This window comes from Moschus berezovskii, chromosome 8 (assembly GCF_049115385.1).
Source record: "Moschus berezovskii isolate FMDL1 chromosome 8, NW_MosBer_1.0, whole genome shotgun sequence".
NCBI lineage: Eukaryota > Metazoa > Chordata > Mammalia > Artiodactyla > Moschidae > Moschus > Moschus berezovskii.
In genome coordinates this window covers 111170888-111177086 of record NC_142467.1, presented here as the reverse complement: position 1 = coordinate 111177086, position 6199 = coordinate 111170888, and the positions used below count along the sequence as shown (strand labels likewise).

Genomic DNA, 6199 nt, shown 5'->3' with positions numbered 1-6199 from the left:
TCCGCGTTGATGAAAGCAAATCCGACAGCCCAGAAGGCTAGCTCTGGGTTTGCTGGGGTGTTGTCGTCTCCAGGGTTATGTTGGGTTCCAAGGCCACAGGAGGTGGGGACTATGTTCCTTGTTGATGTCCCCTGCCTTCCAGTCTGCAGTGTCTGAACGTGAGGCTCCTCCTGCCCTGCCACCTCCAGGAGAGCAGGCCCCGGGCCTGGGACCCCATACATGCTCACACCTTCCAGATTTACCTGAGGCCTGCCTTCAGGGCTCAGCTGTGGAAGCTGGAAGTCCCAGGCTCTGTCATCACATTCGATACTCTGGCCTGATGATGAGGAAGCCGAAAAACCTAAACTGAGAGTGGTTTCCTCCTCTGTTGCCAATGGGGTCCTCCCTCCCTAAGGAGGTTCTGGCAGTGGGGATCCCACTCCTGGGCTGGAGGAGGGCCCCAGGATGCCTGGAATGGGAGGCATGGCCTGGGTCTCACCATGTGGCCCCTGAACCTGGAACCAGGGCCGTGGCTTCCGACTTGGTCTGTCTCCTACTCTCTGGGGCTTCCCTGGTGACCCAGATGGTAAAAAAATCTGCCTGCAATGTGGGAGACCTGGTTTCCATCCCTGGGTTGGGAAGATGCCCTGGAGGAGGGCCTGGCAACCCACTGCAGTACTCTTGCCTGGAGAATCCCATGGACAGAGGAGCCTGGAGGGCTACAGTCCATGGGGTCACAGAGAGTCGGACACAGCTGAGCAAGTAAGCACCAATTCTCTGGGACTCAAGGGCCCCAATTTGGAGCGGGTCTGTAGTGCTCACAGGAGCCCCTGCCCTCCAGGCTCTAACTGGGCCGGGCCCACACAGGGTCATCCTGACCCCACCCACTAGAGAGGGTCACAGCCTGCAGTGAGGAGGGACCGAGGGCAGGGGGCCCGCCTCAGGGCAGCTTCCACGGCTCTCATCACGCTCGGGACTCAGACCTGACAAGGACGAGAACAAGCGAGGGACGCGGCCGGCTGCCAGCGCAGCCCCTCGGCGGAAGCACAGGGAGTGGCTCGGCGGAGGCCTGGGGCCGTGCGAACCGTCAGGAGGCTCAGCGCGGGAGAAACCCGGGATGGTTGCTCCCCGGGGCCCAGGCAGGGGCCTGGGCAGGGCAGGCAGGACTGCGCCTCGCAGCTGGCAGGGGTGGGGGCGGCTTGGGGAAAGACTCAGCTGAGAACAGCTAGCGCTTTCATTCCTGCGTCCTCGATTCACACGTCCCAGTGACAAATGTGTTTTTCACCCAGTCTTGAAATTCACTCTCTACGGTAAATAAGACGCTTGTTTCCCCCTCACAGAACCAGCCACTCTCCTCCCTGGCAGCTGTCGCCCGGCTGGCCAGCCCGGTGGAGCAGTACGGTCGCCACTGGTGGCCTTGGCCACTGGCCGGGCGCCCCCGAGCACCTTCTCTGCCCTCCTCTGTCTGCTGTGGCACCAGTCACCTCCTCGCGGCTGTTGTTTGTTCATTCACTCGTTCCTTTATTTAGCCCTTCAGCAAGTGCTAGGTGAGCCCTGTCCTAGATGTCGGTGGTACAGCCTTGGGTAGGGCTGGCAAAGCCACACCCTCAAGAACTCATGGTCACGTGGGGAGAACAGGGGCCGAACAAGTGAATAAGATACACAATAACTTCCTGCCACAGGAGTATGAAGTGGGAGGAAATGCAACCAACTCCAGTGTTGTTCCCTGAAAATACCAAGGACAGAGGAGCCTGGTGGGCACAGTCTGTGGGGTCTCAAAGAGTCGGACACGACTGAATGACTAAGCCCAGCACCAGTGTGGAGAATGACTGGGCAGTGAATCCCACCTGAACCTGTGGTCAGAGAAGGCTTTAATGGGGCATAAGAGGGAAGCAGCCAGGTGAAGGCCTGGGGGAAGGGTGTTCCCAGTGGGGGAAGCACAGAGCCCTGAGGTGGGAATAAGTGTAATGTATGCAAGGGAAGGATTTGTGGCAAGGTTGGAGAGGTGGGCTTGGAGCCCAGTTGGTGGGACTTCACGGTCCACGAGGACTGTAGAGGAGGTCCAGCCATTCCATGGGATGTAACCAGTGATGATTCTGATCAAGTTCCAGTGCTGTGCTGGGCACGGTCACTCACAGCCTCTCCATGCTTATGTGGGCTTATCATCTCCACTGTGTGTGGGGGGAAACTCAGGCTCAGGAAGGAGCCCACATACCCACCTGCCGCCAGCTTCTCCTGTCCCAGCCTACCAGCCCTTCCCAAGTCTGTCTGTATAACCCCAGCTGCTCAGAGGACCCTTTCTTTACTCAGCTCCTCTTGTGGCCCCCTCCAAATGCACTGGACCTTCCCCCCCCCAGGGGGGGAAGCCCCCTGCCTAGGCTTCTTCTAGGAGGGGACACTGCAGCTGGATCTTCAAAACGAACAGAAGGGTCTTCTAAAATGGAAGAAACAATTGAAAACTTGACTCAGTGGTGGGAGTGTGGATACAATGTGGGGCACAGCAGGCAGGCATTACTGGAGTAGTCTTGCTTACTATTTTTTTAATAAAAACTCGTTTATTACAATGAAAATATTCTGTAATAAATTTTACATTTCTATCAGAATCACCATTATCACTTCCCACAACTTGAAAGTTTCCATGTAATGAAAACATGGAAAGTTAATGTAATGAAAACAAACGTTATTGATTTTTTAAAAGAATAAAACTACAAAAATATAAACACCAACATTCGGGCTGTAGGATCATGTACGTATACTCCATTCTGTCTCTTGCACTGACTGCAGCTTAAAATCTAACAGGATGCATGGAGTGGCTACTTTGAAAACTAAATAATAACAGGCAGATTGGAGAAGAAAATCATAATTTGAAGCACCACCTAATTGTCAGTGAACGTACCATTTTTCCTCCACTTGTGTTCCCTGCCGAAACCCAGGGCAGCCTGCGCACTTAAGGGACATCAGCAGTGACACAGAGAGCTTTGGGACATCTCCTGATTCCGGCTCACGGGGCAAGTGAGCCGTCTCTGAGAAAGAGCAGGAAACTGCATTTAAAGACATCTTTCCTGTGCTCTTTTATACTGCAGCTCGCAAACAATGCCACAATAGCATTCCATGGACCCTGTGAGAACCTGAAACTCCGAGGCAGGGGAGCCTTTGTCTCTGAGCAGATGCGTTATTGCCCAACTGAAGGCAGGATGAACTTGGCACGTTTCTTTCTCTTTTGTCCTCCCACCGTTTAGCCCTAGACTCAGGCATAGTCATGGGAAGTGTATAGCTGAACTGGGTAAGTTGGGGAAGCAAAGCCCTAGCTTTCTGGCTTGAAGACCAAAAATGGGAGCCCCAGGACAATGGAAAATTCTAGAGGAGGTCAGGAAAGCTACCTCATAAAGTTTTTTTATTAACTCCTGGGCTAATCCCCAAGCTGCACAGGTTGATATACTCTGACCCTAAAGAGTATATCATAGGTTTTGAACTTCCAGATGTTCAAGCTGAATTTAGAAAAGGCAGAGGAGCCAGAGATCAAATTGCCAACATCCGTTGGATCATAGAAAAAGCAAGAGAGTTCCAGAAAAACATCTGCTTCATTGACTATGCAAAAGCCTTTGACTATGTGGATCACAACAAACTGTGGAAAATTCTTAAAGAGATGGGAATATCAGGCCACTTTACCTGCCTCCTAAGAAATCTGTATGCAGGTCAAGAAGCAACAATTAGAACTGGACATGGCGCCACCACCGCCGCAGTTCAGTTCAGTTCAGTCACTCAGTCGTGTCCGACTCTTTGCAACCCCATGAATCACAGCACGCCAGGCCTCCCTGTCCATCACCCACTCCTGGAGTTCACTCAAACTCATGTCCATTGAGTCGGTGATGCCATCCAGCCATCTCATTCTCTGTCGTCCCCATCTCCTCCCACCCCCAATCCCTCCCAGCATCAAACTCTTTTCCAGTGAGTCAACTTGTCGCATGAGGTAGCCAAAGTATTGGAGTTTCAGCTTTAGCATCAGTCCCTCCAATGAAGGGGCACATCTTTCTCTGGCCTTGTAGCTCTGCTGCTCTGGGATTCTTGTGTGATTGATAAACCTCTGATGAAGCCCTGACCAGACGGGCACGAGTTATTGCCACACAGAACAAAAGACCCTTCCCGACAACATTATGGGAGAACGTGAAGAAGGGGTCCTTTGAGGGACAACACCAAAACCTTCCGAAGAGTAAACAACTGGAAGCCAATAGGCTGTGCCTTAAAAATGATGCACCCCAAGCAAAGCACAAAAAGAATAAAAAGAAAAAGGTGTATTTAAATGAAGACGTGAATGGATTAATGGAACATCTAAGACGAAACTCACAGATGGTCAACAATGGTGAGATGATAGCAACAGTCAGGAAGCAAGGGAAAAAATTGTAGTTGCCTTAAAGAAAGACAGTTGCTGGGAAGGAAGACAATTAAAAAGACAAGCAGCAAAGAAAAATGCACTGGTACGTTTCCATTCTAGACAGCTGGCCATGGGATTGCAGATTGCCCTGCTGCCCTTGAGAATCAAGAAATGGGCACTGGAATATGTTACCGGTGTGGATCCACAAGTGCAAGGTTCAAATAGACCCAGCTCTTGGTGAACTTCCTTTTTCAAAATGTTTTGTTTGTGGGGAAATGGGACATCTGTCCAGATCTTGTCCTGATAATTCCAAAGGACTCTATGCTGATGGTGGTGACTGCAGACTTTGTGGCTCTGTGGAACATTGGAAGAAAGATTGTCCTAAAAGTCAGAACTCAGATCAAATGGTCACAGTTGGTCACTGGGGCAAAAGGAATGAGTGCAGACTATGAAGAAATTTTGGATGTGCCTAAACCACAGAAACCCAAAACAAACATACCTAAAGTTGTTAATTTTTGATGATTAGTACTATTGTTTGTTCAACATTCTGAACTGGGCCTACTTCACAAGTTAGAGCTGGACTGTCCTTTGGAAGCCTGTATTGTATATATCAGTATAATTCAGGTACGGCCAAACCAGTTCCTGAGTTCAGTCCATCAAAGAGCATTCTACCATTGTTTGGAGAAAATCACTGAAAAAAGTATAAGATGTTTAAAATGGATTTTCTAAAAGAATATATTTTTGACCAATAGAACTTAGGTATAATAAGTGGCTATATACCCGACTGTACATCTTTTTTTGTAATCATCTTTTTCTTAAAAACAAAAATATACATTAATATAAACTATCCCTAAACATAGGATAACTGCTTTGCATTTGGAAATGCATTTGTGGCCCTATTACTTTCTTGGTTCAAATTATCAATTTATTATTATATTAGGACTTTATTTACTTTTGCCACAAATGTATTATTTGTAAAATATTAAATAAAAACTCATTTTCAATTAAAAAATGGACATGGAACGATGGACTTGTTCAGAAGTCAGAAAAGAGTACATCAAGGCTGTATATTGTCACCCTGGTTATTTAACTTACATGCAGAGTACATCATGCAAAATGCTGGGCTGGATGAAGCACAAGCTGGAATCAAAATTGCCATGAGAAATATCAATAACCTCAAACAGGCAGATGACACCACTCTAATGGCAGAAAGCAAAGAGGAATTAAAGAGCATCTTGATGAAGGTGCAAGAGGAGTGAAAAACCTAAAACTCAGCATTCAAAAAACTAGAATCATGGCATCTGGTCACATTACTTCATGGCAAATAGATGGGGAAAAATTGGAAACAGTGGCAGATTTTATTTTGGGGGGCCCCAAAATCACTGCAAATTGACTGCAGCCATGAAATTAAAAGATGCTTGCTCCTTGGAAGAAAAGCTATGACAAACCTAGTTCAGTTCAGTTCAGTCTCTCAGTCGTGTCTGACTCTTTGCAACCTCATGGACTGCAGCACGCCAGGCCTCCCTGTCCATCACCAACTCCTGGAGTTTACTCAAACTCATGTCCATCAAGTTGGTGATGCCATCCAACCATATCATCCTATGCCATCCCCTTCTCCTCCTGCCTTCAATATTTCCCAGCATCAGGGTCTTTTCAAATGACTCAGTTATTCGCATCAGGTAGCAAAAATATTGGAGTTTCAGCTTTAGCATTAGTCCTTCCAATGAATATTCAGGACTGATTTTTTTTAGAATGGACTGGTTGGATCTCCTTGCTGTCCAAGGGACTCTCAAGAGTCTTCTCCAACACCACAGTTCAAAAGTATCAGTTCTTCGGTGCTCAGCTTTC

The 6199-nt window shown here is 48.3% G+C and overlaps 1 pseudogene; it reads left to right on the top strand.

Annotated features, from left to right (window-relative positions):
• Window positions 1-1542: 1542 nt before the first annotated feature.
• On the top strand, window positions 1543-4870 carry LOC129558028 (zinc finger CCHC domain-containing protein 9 pseudogene; annotated as a pseudogene).
• The last annotated feature ends 1329 nt before the right edge of the window (window positions 4871-6199 follow it).